The 17,125-nt window shown below is 48.6% G+C and overlaps 1 pseudogene; it reads right to left on the bottom strand.

The window, feature by feature from the left end:
• Positions 1-4,490: 4,490 nt before the first annotated feature.
• LOC127541950 (keratin-associated protein 5-1-like) lies at positions 4,491-12,153 on the bottom strand (annotated as a pseudogene).
• Between the last annotated feature and the right edge of the window lie 4,972 nt (positions 12,154-17,125).

Genomic DNA, 17,125 nt, shown 5'->3' with positions numbered 1-17,125 from the left:
GAACTTCCAATCATATGCTTGTTCATTATTCTGATGTCTGCATTTCTTTCTCTGGTTGTGGAGAGTCTGCTACATCATGGGTCCTTTGGGAGTCTCTAAAATCATGGTGTTGCTGAGATCAGGGAAGTCATTTCCAGTTGTTCAAACCACAGTTCCACTGTTACTGTCGAGAATGTTCTCTGGTTCTGGGCCTGTGTCTGCATCAGTTGTTGTCCATGTTTCCAGGCTGTTCTGAAATCATCCTGCTGGTTATGTCTCAGAGCACACTGAGAGTTCCCCCTAATGGAATGGCACCGCTTGTTGAGCTGGTCCCCAATGAGGTGCATTCCCTTCATTCCTCATTCTGAGCTCTCCACAAACAGCTCCTACAAATGCTGGGTACTGAGAGGTTCTTTCTGACATCTCTTTGGATTATAGACCAAATCATGGTTCTGACACCTCAAAGTGTATTCTGAGTTCCATGGCCATTTAGGCATAGTTTTTTTATTTTTTTATTTTAGTTTTTATTATTGTGATGGCTTTTTATTTACAAAACATATGCATGCGTAGTTTTTCAACATTGACCCTTGCAAAACCTTCTGTTCTAACTTTTCCCCTCCTTCCTTCCACCCCATTCCCTAGCTGGCAGGAAGTCCAATACTTGTTAGATATGTTATAATATATATTAAATCCAACATATGTATACATATTTATACAGTTATTTTGCTGCACAAGAAAATTTGGATTTAGAAAGAAAAAAAAACTGAGGAGGAAAACAAAAATACAAGCAAACAGTAACAGAAAGAGCCAAGTCCATCAGAATTGTTGTTGCCATGTATAATGATGTCCTGGTCCTGCTCACTTCACTCAGCATCGGTTCCTGTAAGTCTGTTCTGGCCTCTCTGAAATGATCCTGCTGGTCCTTTCTTACAGAACCATAGTATTCCATAACATTCACATTCCATCACTTATTCAACCATTCTCCAATTGATGGGCATCCATTCAGTTTCCACTTTCTAGCCACTTCAAAAAGGGTTGTTGGGCATAGATTTAAATGTCTTTCCTAAATGTGTGGATCAATTCACAGCTTCACTCAACATGTATCCATGTCTCAGTTTTCCCAGGGTTCCTCCAGAAGCTATTGTTTTCCTTTTTTCTTCCCAAGGACCAATCTGATATGTCTGAGGTGGGAGCTCTAGACTTGCACTTGTCTGATCCAGGATGACTTAGAGCATTTTGGCATAAGACATGAGCCTCCTTGCATTTCTTTATCTCAAAACTGCTTCTTCTTATCGTTTGACCATTGGTCAGTTGGGGAATGACAACTCATTTCTCTGTCTATTGGAGAAATAGGGGCTGAGGTATATGCCCAGTCCCACCTTCACTTGTGTGTTTTGTTCCAACTAGTGCGGATTTGGTTTTCTTTGGGCAAATCCCTTTGAATGTCACCTAATCCGAATGCTCCCTCTTGCATGTCTGCATGCTCCCTGGATCCTGTTGGGTATTCAGTCATATCCCGATCCATAGATCAGCCAGCTCTAGCATGGATTGGAGATATCAGCTTTTAGGTCTAAATGATGGATCCATCTTCTCTTGGCATGTGGTGAGAGAGGCTGGTCTACGCCTTCATTCTGCCTTCCTGTGTTCCATGTTTCCCAGCAGTTTTTGTCAAGGAATGAGTTTCATCCCCAAAGCTTGGGTCTTTGGGTTCAGCAAACTGTACAGTTCCTAGTGTCCTGTGTCCCGAGTCTCTTCCCCTGCTCTAGCCCTCTCCTTTGTTTCCTTTGGAGGAAGAGCTGGTTTGGATACTTAGCACCTTATGATGCACATTGACACCTGGTCCCAAAGGATTCTTTGACTTCATTCTTGCATCCCACTCCAGGCAGGGAGGCTCTTCTCTTTGTTCTTTGTGCTGCTTTGGCCCTGCAGGTGGGGCTTTCCCTCTTGGATTGGGCAGGATTGAGGACAGGGCCTGCAACTAATAGGAAGGTTGGAGAGGATTAGCTCCCCAAAGGTCCAGCCAGGAAGGCCAGACCTCATCTGTCTTTGAGAGTAAATAACTCCAGGAAGATTTCCTCCTTTTTTTTCACTCTGTTGCTCTGCCCTTGGCACCATCTACTTGCCCCCAAGAAGCTGTCTGTATCCCTGCCACTTTCTCTCCCCTCATCATGGCTCACATGACCACCATCTTTGCTTTATCATCTGCATCCACTAACCCTTCACAAAGAGACCCTTGGCCACAGGCCCAAGCCCTACTGCCCATCTTACCCGATGGCCACCTTCTTCCAGCCAAGCCCATGGTTCCTTGTCAAATTCAATCCTAGGCCAAGATGGAAAGGGAGCTTCCCAAAGAGATGGAGCCCAAATCTTCCATCCCCCTAGTCACAATCCCCAGAAGCGTTCTGCATGAAAGGGATGGGAGGAGTCCTTTTCATGAACTGGGCTTCTTAAAATCCCAGGGGCTCCATGGTCTGGATACAATGAGGACTTGTCCCTCTCCTCACTTTGCTTCATCTGCTTTTCTACTGTCTTGTGCACTACCAGGTTGTCAGTGGACCACTCTTGCAGACATGATAGCCCCTCCTTCCCCTCTCCCCCACCTCCTCCCATCTTCTTTCAATACAGCCCTGATCCTGATGATTTCTTGGTATGCTTCAAAGGTGGCTTGTGACTCCATTGCCCACAGCTCCAAGGTCTTTCTTGCTCATTGGAGAGGTGGGATACCCAGCTCTCCAGCCACTTGAGTAGCAACTTCCTTTCCCAAAAGTGGCGTGGGCCAGACAGGAACACTCCTGTGCTTGTTCTCTGTGTCTGAGTGGGTGCAGCCCTTGCTGGGGAAATGAGAACAGAGCTTAGGGGAGAGACCTGCTGCCTGAAGAGCTACTTGCTGCCCAGCCCTTCTTGGGGTTTCATTGTTACTTGAAGAGAAACTGTTGCTTCTTTGTCTGCCTCAGGGAAGAGTGGAAAGAGTGTTTGCTCTTAGGCTTTTGCAGGCTGGAAGTTTTTTTTTTTTTCGATTGGTCTACTAGCCTATTGGAGCTGTGACTTGGGCCCATTCATGGCTTGAGGGATCCTAGGCCATGGGCTAGAGAAGCCATGAACTCCTTCTCTGGAGAGTGACTTTGCCTCCCCTTTCCTTTCTTCTTCCCTCCCTTGCTTTCCCTTTTATGGTTGCTATACCTAGCCTTTCTAAGACACCTGCCCTAGGAGAGCAGAGGCATAGGCCCACAGGCCCACCGCTGATAGGGAAGTCATGAGGCTTTCCCCATTCCCAATGGTGCTGGCACTTGGTCTGAGGTGGGGGGGTCTGTCAAAAACATTCCGGAAAAGAGCTTGTTTTCCTTCCCTTTTAGGGGCTCTACCAAACTGCAGAAGCAGGCAAGATCTCTTAGCTAAGGCCATTCTTCTCTGTATAACCATATATTCTCAGTGGGGCTTCTCTGCCCAACTGATAGTTGATGCAAAGAGATTTTCTGTCTTTCCAGACCATGGACAAAATGCTCAAAGAATTCTGCAAAATGGGGTCATGGCATATTTATGAAAGACTGCCTGCTTCTTTGGGTTTCCATTTTATTTCTGCTGGTTTTTGGATGGTTCCTTCCTGGAGTTTTTCAATACTTTTCTGTCTTATCCCTCCCAGGTTTTGTTATCACTACCATAACAGTAATCTTCTCTGATGAAACAATTTGCTGAAATGCAAACCCCCAACTAACTCTTTGTCTCTCTCTGTCCCTCTGTGTCAGTCTGTGTCACTCACACACTGTGTGTGTATCTGTGTTTCTGTGGTTATCTGTGTGTCCTTTTTCTTGTCAAACTCACAATATGTGCATTTCCCCCAACATGATAGATTTTTCTGTTTTTTTTTTTTCTGGTTTCTGAGAACTGAAATGAGGGTAGCACAATTAATCACCTGGAAGAGAGTCTCAGTCAGACCATTCCCCAACACATGCAGAACCAACACCCAAATGGATGTAAGTAGCTCCAGTTCAGTAGAGATCAGTAGAAATCTGTGTCTCCCTGCTTCAAGGTGGAGGGAGCATGGCTCCTGTGTGATTGGTCAGGGGCTAGGTCTGTTCAGGGAATGCGAGAGCATTTGGAGTCAGCTGGTGAATGGGGCGGCCATTCCTCTACATGCATCCTTCTGAAGCCCAGTCTGACTGGAGAAGGGCAGGCAGGAGATAATGGGACTATCACTTAAGCCCTAGACATTGAGTGTTTCCCTTGGAAAATGGAGGCCCAGCTCCATTGGCAGTCAAAGTGTGCTGTGTGCCCAGAATGGGCTCTAAAAGCTTGAGTTCTCGGAATTGAGATCACCCCCCAGAGAAGTCACTCAGTGTTGATCAAAGGCAAGAATAACATCGCAAAGGGATCAGTTCTGGGCCAAAGTCCCCAATCTAACAATGGGCCAGACCCAGAGCTCAAGAACCCTGAATGCACCTGTCTGTGAAAAGGGCTAAGTGATCAGGCACAGAAAACAGATCTCCCCAAGAAATTTGTGAAGGAAAGAAAGATATTTTCAGTGTTAAGGGTTTTATTGAAACAAAATGATTTCCCTGGTTTCCAGGGATAGTCAAAGGAGCCCAAGATAAGCAACAAGACCCTTTGGAGGAGAGAGTTGGGGCATCCAGGAATGAAGACTGTTGAGAGGCAGCTCAGCAATCAGCAGTGATGGCCTCACATCTGGGAGCAGGGCAGATGATCCTTTGGAGATGATCCAGAGGTTCCACTGGGGGTCTGCATGGTATACTGGGCAGCCCTTTGCCAGATGTTCTTGGCAGGGTGATGTCCCTTTTGGCAAGGAGGTTGGAGAGAAGGGGATAGGGAGCAGTCCTGTGACTCAGTGGTTTCCAGGCTAAGGAGATCAGGAAATCCCAGAATCAGGGTTCCTAAATGGTCCTGAGTCCTGGGTCCTGGGTAATCTGCAATGATGCTGAGATAGGAGCTGTGGGTGGCAGCTGGGAGTGGAGGAGGGAACTTACTGAAGGCAGACTGCTTTAAATTAAGGTTGAAGGGAAGGGAATGGAGTGAGCAGCAGATACTAAACTGGTAGCAAAAAGGGTACAACAGTTGGACTAGCAGCAGCAGGGCTTGCAGCAGCTGGACTGACTACAGCAGGGCTTGCAGCAGCTGGACTGGCAACAACCCCCACAGCCTCCCCCACAGCTGGAGCAGGAGCAAGCAGGCACACAGCAGCAGACTGGCTTGCAGCAGCTGGACTGGCAACAACCCCCACAGCCTCCACCACAGCTGGAGCAGGAGCAAGCAGGCACACAGCAGCAGACTGGCTTGCAGCAGCTGGACTGGCAACAACCCCCACAGCCTCCACCACAGCTGGAGCAGGAGCAGGCTGGCACACAGCAGCAGACAGGCTTGCAGCAACTGGACTGGCTGCAGCAAGGTTTGCAACAGCTGGATTGGCAACAACCCCCACAGCCTCCACCACAGCTGGAGCAGGAACAGGCTGGCACACAGCAGCAGACAGGCTTGCAGCAGCTGGATTGACTGCAGCAGGGTTTGCAGCAGCTGGATTGGCAACAACCCCCACAGCCTCCATCACAGCTGGAACAGGAGCAGGCTGGCACACAGCAGCAGACAGGCTTGCAGCAGCTGGACTGGCAACAGTTGGACTAGCAGCAGCAGGGCTTGCAGCAGCTGGACTGACAGCAGCCCCACAGCTGGAGCCACAACCCCCCTTGCAGCCTCCACCACAGCTAGAGCAGGAGCAGGCTGGCACACAGCAGCACACAGGTTTGCAGCAGCAGACGGGCACACAGCAGCTGGAGCCACAGCCCCCACAGCTGGAACCACAGCCTCCTGAACAGCCACAGCAGCTCATGATGTTGAGAGATTGGAAGAGATTGGTGTCCACAGGGGAGGAAGGTCTCAAGAGAGAGAGGAGTCAGTGGGTTGTGGAAGCCCCTCTCAGCTCTCAGCTTTTATACTGTGGTGCAGTAGTCCCGGGGGCAGGCCTGGGCACATGCCCACAGCCTCTCTGGCAGACACCCTGCAGAAGCAGGAGCAGGCCCCCTGGCTCCCTGGGCTGTTGTTGGACACTGGTCTCCGGCTGCTACAGGGTCAACCTTTGGTTTGTTTGGGAGCAGGCCTTGTGGCCATGACTCACCTGGAAGCACCAGGTGCCTAGATTGGCAAACGGGCTTGTTTGGCCCTGGTCACAGGGACCTGGGGCTCTGGGAGGTCAAGGCAAAGGATAAAAGTCCTCTCTTTCCTAGACTCCCCGACATCAGCCCCAGCTGACAAGGAGATGGCGAGAGCCAGGGAAGAAGCAGGAGCTTCCTGGAGATCTGGGAGCAGGTGCCAGCAGGCACGTGCCTGGCAGAAGGTGGTGGGCTCCTGAGCCCCATGGCCATGCCTAAGGCAACAGGCTGAGGGAGGAGTCAGGCTCAAGGCAGGGCTGAGAAAGCTGCTGCAGACAAGGCAAAGGAACTATGACCCAAGGATGAAGGGGGCAAGACCACAGGAGGGCTCCAGGGACCATGGTCCTGTGCTGTGTCAGGTGAGAGGGGACCAGGGAGTGGCTGCCCAGAGAAGGGAGGGAGGGAAAAGGGGGCCCAGCCCAAAGGGCCAGCTGGGCAAAGAGTGCCTGACCCAGCAGAGATGAAGGAGCTGGGCTAGGGAGCAGGATCCTGAGGGGACTAAGGCCAGGGGAGGCAGTTTCCTGGGAATCCATCCATGAGACTTGGGGCTCATTGCTGTCTTCCTGTGGGGAGATGGATCCTGGCTTGCCCCTTTCCAAGCAAACGAGCACAGCAGGAGGGGAAAACAGGTCAAGGATCAGGGGTCAGTGAAGTGGGGCCTGCACTTCAGATGGAATTAGGAACAAAGATGGGGAGCATTGTGTGCATGAGTCCAGGTACTATAGAGATTGGGGTACAAAGCAGGAAAGGCTCACCCAGACCTTGACGTGAAGAAAAATCTGTAGGAAGGTAGAGGACTTTTATCCTTTGATAAAGAAAGAAATGGGCAGGGCCCTGAACACCAGGAACTCACCCACCTTGGGCCATGGTGTGCCCTGGTTCTAATCCAGTGGCTGGCAAGGGACGGTATTCACTGTGGCTATTTGTAAAATAATATTGGTTTTCCCTCAATTACATGTAGAACCATGCCTGATATTTCCTGCTTGACGTTTTGAGTTCTCAAGTCTCTTCCGCCCTTATTTCCCTCTCACCTCACAGAAAAGGAACAGAGTTTGCTGTAGCATAAGCATATATAAATATATAACACATTTCAACATTCCTATTTGTGTGGAAAAAAAATTCTTGAACAAAAAGGGATAGAGAGAAAGAGATAGAAAAAACAGAAAGAGGATGAAAGAGAGAAAGAAGGCAAGAAAAAAGGAAGCATATAAGATGACAGGAAGAAATAATGATGAATGTTGGAGGGGATGCGGGAAAACTCAGACACTGATGCATTGTTGGTGGAGTTGTGAATGAATCCAACCATTCTGGAGAGCAAGCTGGAATTATGCCCAAAAAGTTATCAAACTATGCCTACCCTTTGATCCAGCAGTGCTACTATTGGGCTTACACCCCAAAGAGATACTTTTCAAGAAGGGAAAGGGACCTGTATGCGCCAAAATGTTTGTGGCAGCTCTGTTTGTAGTGGCTAGAAGCTGGAAAATGAATGGATGCCCATCAATTGGAAAATAGTTGGGTAAATTGTGGTATATGAACGTTATGGAATATTATTGTTCTGTAAGAAATGACCAGCAGGATGTACAGAGAGGCTTGGAGAGACTTACATGAACTGATGTTAAGTGAAATGAGCAGAACCAGGAGATCATTATATACTTCAACAATGATATCGTATGAGAATGTATTCTGATGGAAGTGGACATCTTTGACAGAGAGATCTAACTCAGTTTCAATTGATCAATGATGGACAGAAGCAGCTACACCCAAAGAAAGAACACTGGGAAATGAATGTAAACTGTTTGCATTTTGGTTTTTCTTCCCGGGTTATTTCTAACTTCTGTATCTAAGATAGACTGTGACCTATTTAACATGTATAGGACTGTGCCATCTGGGAGAGGGGGTGGAGGGAGGGAGGGAGGGGGAAAATCGGAACAGAAGTGAGTGCAAGGGATAATGTTGTAAAAAAAATTACCCTGGCATGGGTTCTGTCAATAAAGAGTTATTAAAAAAAAAAACAGAAAAAAGGAAGCATAAAGTAGAGGAAGGAAAGAAAAAAGAAAGAAGGAAGGAAGGAAGGAAGGAAGAGAGTCAGAGAGAGAGAGAGAGAGGAAGGGAGGGAAGCAGGAAGGAAGGAAGGGAGGAAGGAAGGAACAATGGAAGAAGGAAGGAAGAAAGGGAGGGAGGGAAGTTCGAATCATATACTTTGATCATTATTGAGATGCTTGAAATTCTTTCTCTGGGGTGGAGAGTCTGCTACATCAAGAATCCTTTGTGATTCTCCAAAATCATTGGGTTACTGAAAATAGGGAAATCATTCTCAGTTGTTCAACCCACAGTTCTGCTATTATTGTTGAAAATATTCTCTGGTGAGCAATCTGGAATTATGCCCCAAAAGTTATCAAACTGTGCATCCCCTTTGATCCAGCAGTGTTTCTACTGGGCTTATACCCCAAAGAGATACTTTTCAAGAAGGGAAAGGAACCTGTATGCGCCAAAATGTTTGTGGCAGCCCTGTTTGTAGTGGCTAGAAGCTGGAAAATGAATGGATGCCCATCAATTGGAAAATAATTGGGTAAATTGTGGTATATTAACGTTATGGAATATTATTGTTGTGTAAGAAATGACCCAAAGAAAGGACACTGGGAAATGAATGTAAACGATTTGCATTTTTGTTTTTCTTCCTGGGTTATTTTTACCTTCTCAATCCAATTCTCCCTGTGCAATAAGAGAACTGTTCACTTCTGCAAACATATAATTATATCTAGGATATACTGCAACATATTTAACATATATAGGACTGCTTGCCATCTAGGGGAGAGGGTGGAGGGAGGGAGGGCAAAAATCAGAACAGAAGCAAGTGCAAGGGATAATGTTGTAAAAAAAAAAATTACCCTGGCATGGGTTCTGTCAGTAAAAAGTTATTTAAAAAAAAAAGAAAAGAAAATATTCTCTGTTTCTGGGCCTGTGTCTTTTTATCAAATGCTCTGCCCTTGGCACCATCTACATGTTCCAAGAAGCTGTCTGTGCTGCTAGCACTTTTGTCTCCCCTCATCATGACTCATATGACCACCTGCTTTGCCTTACTATTTGCAACCACTAACGCTTCACAAGAAGACCTAGGCCACAAGCCTCATGTATCCCATCTTACCCCATGGGCACTCTCCTTGCCAAGCCCCATAGCTCCTCGTCAAATTCATGTTTAAGCCAACCTGGAACAGGTGCTTCCCAAAGAAATGGAGCCAAAATTGTTTCTTTCTCTCCCTCCAGCCACAATCCTCAGAAGCTTTATGGCATGAAAGGGATGGCAGGAGTCCTTTTTACATGAACTGGGCTTTTTAAAATCCCAAGGGCTCCAATGTCTGAATACATTGAGGTCTTGCCCATCTCATCTCTTTGCTTCATCTGCTTTTCTACTGTTTTGTGCACTACCAGATTGTTGGGTGGCTCACTCTTGCAGACATGATAGCCTCTTCTCCCCCCTCTCCCATCTCCTCCCATCTTCTTTCAAATTTTCCCTGATGATGGTGATCGTTTGGTGTTCTTCAAAGGTGGCTTGTGACTCCATTGCCTACAGCTCCAAGGTCTCTCTTGCTTATTGGAGAGGTGGGAGATCAAGTTCTCCAGTCACATGAGTGGCAACTTCCTTTCCCCAAATTGACATGGGCCAGACAGAGATGAGATGAGGAAGACCTCATTGTATCCAGACCATGAAGCCCCTGGGTTTTCAAGAAGCCCCTGATAGTTGATGCAAAGGGATTTTCTATCTTTCCAGATCATGGAAAAAGTGTTCAAGAAACTGTTCATCCATTCTGCAAACAGGGGTCAGTGCATATTTATGAAAGAATGACTGCTTCTTTTGGTTTCCATTTTATTTCCACTTGATTTTTGATGGTTGCTTCCTGAAGGTTTTCAATACTTTTCTCTACCAGTCTTATCCCTCCCAGGTTTTGTTATCACTACCATAATGATCATCTTCTTGAGGAAATAATTTAGTGAGATGCAAAACCCCAAACTAATTTGCTGTCTCTCTCTGTCCTTCTGGGTCAGTCTCTGTCTCTCAGTTTCTGTTTCTCTGTGTGTGTCCTTTTCTTGTATAACACACAATATGTGCATTTACCCCCAACATGATTGGTACACCTGTTTTCTGAGGACATCAAGGAGGGCAGCACAATTGGTCACCTGGAAGAGAGTCTCAGTCAGAACTGTTTCATAACACATGGAGAGTCAACACCTGAATGGGTGTAAGCAGATCCAGTTCAGCAGAGATCAGTAGAAAGCACAGGCCTCCCTGAGGTGCTAATACTCAAGTGTACAGCTTACAGATTTAGGGAGCATGGCTCCTGTGTGGTTGGCCAGGGGCTGGGTCTGTTTAGGGAATGCAAGGGCATTTGGAGTCAGCTGAAGAATGGGGCGGCCATTCCTCTACATGCATCCTTCCGAAGCCCAGGCTGACTGGACGAGGATATTGAGGGAGCTTTTGGAATGGAGATCAGCCCCACCCCTCCCCCCAAAGAAGTCACTCAGTGTTGATTGAGGTTAAGGGAATCTCGCAAATAAACCAGTTCGAGGCCAATGTCCCCAGATCTCCCAATTGGGCAGGCCAAGGGCCCAAGAGCCCCCGAACTCACCTACTTATGAAAAGGGCTGACAGTGCTCAGGGCACAGGTGGCAAATCACCCTAAAAGGTTTGTGAAGGAAAGCAAGACATTTTCATGATTATGAGTAGCTTTTATTGAAACAAATGATTATCTAGGTTTTCAGGGACAGCTCAGGGTAGCCAAGATAAGCAAAGAGACCTTTTGGAGGAGTGAGTTGGGGAGTCCGCGAATAAAGGCAATTGGGAGGCAGCTCAGCAATCCCCCATGTTGGCCTCGCATCTGGGGGCAGGGCAGATGATCCTTGGAGATTACCAGAGGTTCCTCTGGGGGTCTGCATGGTGTGCTGGGCAGCCCTTTGCCGGGTGTTCTTGGCAAGATGATGTTCCCTTGGCAGAGTAGGTAAGTGTGTGAAGTGTGTGAAGGATGAGAGGATGGGAGTTGTCACAGCAGTGACTGCTGTTTCCTGGCTAAGAAAGAAGATGAGGAAATCCGAGGCTCAGGATTCCCTGATGATCCTGGGGCCTGGGTCATCATCAAGGATGCTGAGACAGGAGCTGGGGATGGGAGATGGGAGTGGAGGAGAGGTCTTGCTGAGGAGGAGCAAGTTTTCCTCAAATGGGGAGTGAATGAAGTGAGCCTCAGATCTTACACTGGCAGCAAACGGGAGCACAGCAGCTGGACTGGCAGCAGCAGGGCTTGCAGCAGCTGGACTGGCAGCAGCAGGGCTTGCAGCAGCTGGACTGGCAGCAGCAGGGCTTGCAGCAGCTGGACTGGCAGCAGCAGGGCTTACAGCAGCTGGACTGGCAACAACCCCCACAGCCTCCACCACAGCTGGAGCAGCAGCAAGCAGGCACACAACAGCAGACAGGCTTGCAGCAGCTGGACTGGCAGCAGCAAGGTTTGCAGCAGCTGGACTGACAGCAGCCCCCACAGCAAGAGCCACAGCCTCCCTTGCAGCACCCACAGCTGGAGCCACAGCCTCCCTTACAGCCTCCACAGCTGGAGCCACAGCCTCCCTTGCAGCCCCCACAGCTGGAGCCACAGCCTCCCTTGCAGCCTCCACAGCTGGAGCCACAGCCTTCCTTACAGCTTCCACAGCTGGAGCCACAGCCTCCCTTGCAGCCCCCACAGCTGGAGCCACAGACTCCCTTGCAGCCCCCACAGCTGGAGCCACAGCCGCCTTTGCAGCCTCCACAGCTGGAGCCACAGCCTCCCTTGCAGCCTCCACAGCTGGAGCCACAGCCTCCCTTGCAGCCTCCACAGCTGGAGCCACAGCCTCCCTTGCAGCCTCCACCACAGCTAGAGCAGGAGCAGGCTGGCACACAGCAGCACACAGGTTTGCAGCAGCAGACGGGCACACAGCAGCTGGAGCCACAGCCCCCACAGCTGGAGCCACAGCCTCCTGAACAGCCACAGCAGCTCATGATGCTGAGAGATTGGAAGAGATTGGTGTCCACAGGGGAGGAAGGTCTCAAGAGAGAGAGGAGTCAGTGGGTTGTGGAAGCCCCTCTCAGCTCCCAGCTTTTATACTGTGGTGCAGTCCCGGGGGCAGGCCTGGGCATGTGCCCATAGCCCCTCTGGCAGACACCCTGCAGAAGCAGGAGCAGGCCCCCTGGCTCCCTGGGCTGTTGTTGGACACTGGCCCCCTGGCTGCCTCTGGGTCAGGCTTTGGTTTGTTTGGGAGAAGGCCTTGTGGCCATGACTCACCTGGAAGCACCAGGCGGCTTGTTTGGCCCTGGTCACAGGGACCTGGGGCTCTGGCAGCTCAGGGTAGAAGCCTCCAGGCTCCCCAAGATCAGCCTCAGCTGACAAGGAGATGGCGAGAGCCCAGGGCAAAAGCAGGAGCTTCCTGGAGATCTGGGAGCAGGTGCCAGCAGGCACGTGCCTGGCAGAAGGTGGTGGGCTCCTAAGCCCCATGGCCGTGCCCAAGGCAACAGGCTGAGGGAGGAGTCAGGCCCAAGGCAGGGCTGAGAAAGCTGCTGCAGACAAGGCAAAGGAGCCATGGCCCAAGGATGAAGGGGGCAAGACCACAGGTGGGCTCCAGGGACCATGGTCCTGTGCTGTGTCAGGTGAGAGGGGACCAGGGAGTGGGTGCCCAGAGAAGGGAGGGAGGGAGAAGGAGGCCCAGACCAAATGGCCAGCTAGGCAGAGTGCTTGATCCAGCAGAGATGAAGGAGCTGGGCTGGGGAGCAGCCTCCTGAGGAGACCAAGGACAGGGGAGGCAGATTCCTGGGAGTCCATCCATGAGACTTGGGGCTCATTGCTGCCTTCCTGTGCAGAGATGGATCCTGGATTGCCCCATTTCCTACAAAAGAGAACAGCAGGAGGGGGAAACTGGTGAGGGATCTGGGATCACGGGCCAGGGGGCTGCACCTCTTGTGGAATTAGGAGCAAAGATGGGGAGCTTTGTGTCCTTGACTCCTGGCACTCATGGAGGTTGGGGTAAGGCAGGGAAAAGCTCACTCAAACTTTGATATGAGGAAAAATCTGTAGGGAGGGAGAGGACTTTTATCATTGAATTAAAAACAATTGCGCAGGGCCCTGAAGACTAGGAACCCACCCACTTTGGGTCATGGAGCCTCCTGGTCCTAACGGGGGGGCTAGCAAGGGATGGTATTCACTGTGGCTATTTGTAAAATGATGTTGGTTTTCCCTCAATTACATGTAAAACTATGGCTGACATTTCCTGCTTGAAGTTTTGAGTTTTCAAGTCTCTTCTGCCATTATTTCTCTCTGACCTCACAGAACAGTTTATTGTAGCATAAGCATATATAAATATACAACACGTTTCGATATCCATAATTGTGCGGAAAAAGTCCTTGAACAAGAAAGGACAGAAAGAAAGAGAATGAAATAGAAAGAAGGAAAGAGGATGAATGAGAGAAAGAAGGCAAGAAAAAAGATAGAAGCACAAAGAAGAGAAAGGAAGGAAGGAAGGAAGGAAGGAAGGAAGGAAGGAAGGAAGGAAGGAACAGAGGGAGGGAGGGAGAGAGGAAGGAAGAGAGGAGGGAGGAAGGAAGGAAAGAAGGAAGGAAGGAAGAGAGAGAGGGAGGAAGGGAGGAAGAAAAGAAGGAAGGAAGGGAGGGAGGGAGGGAACTTCCAATCATATGCTTGTTCATTATTCTGATGCCTGCATTTCTTTCTCTGGTTGTGGAGAGTCTGCTACATCATGGGTCCTTTGGGAGTCTCTAAAATCATGGTGTTGCTGAGATCAGGGAAGTCATTTCCAGTTGTTCAAACCACAGTTCCACTGTTACTGTCGAGAATGTTCTCTGGTTCTGGGCCTGTGTCTGCATCAGTTGTTGTCCATGTTTCCAGGTTGTTCTGAAATCATCCTGCTGGTTATGTCTCAGAGCACACTGAGAGTTCCCCCTAATGGAATGGCACCACTTGTTGAGCTGGTCCCCAATGAGGTACATTCCCTTCATTCCTCATTCTGAGCCGCACCACAAACAGCTCCTACAAATGCTGGGTACTGAGAGGTTCTTTCTGACATCTCTTTGGATTATAGACCAAATCATGGTTCTGACACCTCAAAGTGTATTCTGAGTTCCATGGCCATTTAGGCATAGTTTTTTTTTTTTTTATTTTAGTTTTTATTATTGTGATGGCTTTTTATTTACAAAACATATGCATGCGTAGTTTTTCAACATTGACCCTTGCAAAACCTTCTGTTCTAACTTTTCCCCTCCTTCCTTCCACCCCATCCCCTAGCTGGCAGGTAGTCCAATACTTGTTAGATATGTTATAGTATATATTAAATCCAACATATGTATACATATTTATACACTTATTTTGCTGCACAAGAAAATTTGGATTTAGAAAGAAAAAAACCTGAGAAGGAAAACAAAAATGCAAGCAAACAGTAACAGAAAGAGCCAAGTCCATCAGAATTGTTGTTGCCATGTATAATGATGTCCTGGTCCTGCTCACTTCACTCAGCATCAGTTCCTGTAAGTCTGTTCTGGCCTCTCTGAAATGATCCTGCTGGTCCTTTCTTACAGAACCATAGTATTCCATAACATTCACATTCCATCACTTATTCAACCATTCTCCAATTGATGGGCATCCATTCAGTTTCCACTTTCTAGCCACTTCAAAAAGGGTTGTTGGGCATAGTTTTAAATGTCTTTCCTAAATGTGTGGATCAATTCACAGCTTCACTCAACATGTATCCATGTCTCAGTTTTCCCAGGGTTCTCCAGAAGCTATTGTTTTCCTTTTTTCTTCCCAAGGACCAATCTGATAGGTCTGAGGTGGGAGCTCTAGACTTGCACTTGTCTGATCCAGGATGACTTAGAGCATTTTGGCATAAGACATGAGCCTCCTTGCATTTCTTTATCTCAAAACTGCTTCTTCTTATCGTTTGACCATTGGTCAGTTGGGGAATGACAACCCATTTCTCTGTCTATTGGAGAAATAGGGGCTGAGGTATATGCCCAGTCCCACCTTCACTTGTGTGTTTTGTTCCAACTAGTGCGGATTTGGTTTTGTTTGGGCAAATCCCTTTGAATGTCACCTAATCCAAATGCTCCCTCTTGCATGTCTACATGCTCCCTGGATCCTGTTGGGTACTCAGTCATTTCCCGATCCATAGATCAACCAGCTCTAGCATGGATTGGAGATGTCAGCTTTTAGTTGTAAATGATGGATCCATCTTCTCTTGGCATGTGGTGAGAGAGGCTGGTCTACGCCTTCATTCTGCCTTCCTGTGTTCCATGTTTCCCAGCAGTTTTTGTCAATGAATGAGTTTCATCCCCAAAGCTTGGGTCTTTGGGTTCAGCAAACTGTACAGTTCCTAGTGTCCTGTGTCCCGAGTCTCTTCCCCTGCTCTAGCCCTCCCCTTTGTTTCCTTTGGAGGAAGAGCTGGTTTGGATACTTAGCACCTTATGATGCACATTGACACCTGGTCCCAAAGGATTCTTTGACTGCATTCTTGCATCCCACCCCAGGCAGGGAGGCTCTTCTCTTTGTCTTTGTACTGCTTTGGCCCTGCCAGGTGGGGCTTTCCCTCTTGGATTGGGCAGGATTGAGGACAGGGCCTGCAACTAATAGGAAGGTTGGAGAGGATTAGCTCCCCAGCCAAAGGTCTCTAGCTCAGCCAGGAAGGCCAGACCTCATCTGTCTTTGAGAGTAAATATCCCAATGTCGTGTAAAAATTATCCTGGCATGGATTCTGTCAATACAAAGTTATTATTAAATAAAATAAAATTTAAAAAAAAAAAAAGAGAGAGAGTAAATATCCCCAGGAAGATTTCCTCCTTTTTTTTCACTCTGTTGCTCTGCCCTTGGTACCACCTACTTGCCCCCAAGAAGCTGTCTGTATCCCTGCCACTTTCTCTCCCCTCATCATGGTTCACCTGACCACCATCTTTTCTTTATCATCTGCATCCACTAACCCTTCACAAAGAGACTCTTGGCCACAGGCCCAAGCCCTGTGCTGCCCATCTTACCCGATGGCCACCTTCTTCCAGCCAAGCCCATGATTCCTTGTCGAATTCAATCCTAGGCCAAGATGGAAAGGGAGCTTCCCAAAGAGATGGAGCCCAAATCTTCCATCCCCCTAGTCACAATCCCCAGAAGCATTCTGGCATGAAAGGGATGGGAGGAGTCCTTTTCATGAACTGGGCTTCTTAAAATCCCAGGGGCTCCATGGTCTGGATACAATGAGGACTTGTCCCTCTCCTCACTTTGCTTCATCTGCTTTTCTACTGTCTTGTGCACTACCAAGTTGTCAGTGGACCACTCTTGCAGACATGTTAGCCCCTCCTTCCCCTCTCCCCCACCTCCTCCCATCTTCTTTCAATGCAGCCCTGATCCTGGTGATTTCTTGGTGTGCGTCAAAAGTGGCTTGTGACTCCATTGCCCACAGCTCCAAGGTCTTTCTTGCTCATTGGAGAGGTGGGATACCCAGCTCTCCAGCCACTTGAGTAGCAACTTCCTTTCCCAAAAGTGGCGTGGGCCAGACAGGAACACTCCTGTGCTTGTTCTCTGTGTCTGAGTAGGTGCAGCCCTTGCTGGGGAAATGAGGACAGAGCTTAGGGGAGAGACCTGCTGCCTGCAGAGCTACTTCCTGCCCAGCCCTTCTTAGGGTTTCATTGTTACCTGAAGAGAAACTGTTGCTTCTTTGTCTGCCTCAGGGAAGAGTGGAAAGAGTGTTTGCTCTTAGGCTTTTGCAGGCTGGAAGTTTTTTTTTTTTTTTTCCCTTGGCTTACTAGCCTATTGGAGCTGTGACTTGGGCCCATTCATGGCTTGAGGGATCCTAGGCCATGGGCTAGAGAAGCCATGAACTCCTTCTCTGGAGAGGTGACTTTGCCTCCCCTTTCCTTTCTTCTTCCCTCCCTTGCTTTCCCTTTTCTGGTTGCTCTACCTAGCCTTTCTAAGACACCTGCCCTA

This window comes from Antechinus flavipes, chromosome 6 (genome assembly GCF_016432865.1).
Source record: "Antechinus flavipes isolate AdamAnt ecotype Samford, QLD, Australia chromosome 6, AdamAnt_v2, whole genome shotgun sequence".
NCBI classification, from domain to species: Eukaryota; Metazoa; Chordata; class Mammalia; order Dasyuromorphia; family Dasyuridae; genus Antechinus; species Antechinus flavipes.
The sequence above is the reverse complement of the archived record's forward strand: the minus strand, read 5'-3'. Positions and strand labels throughout refer to the sequence as shown.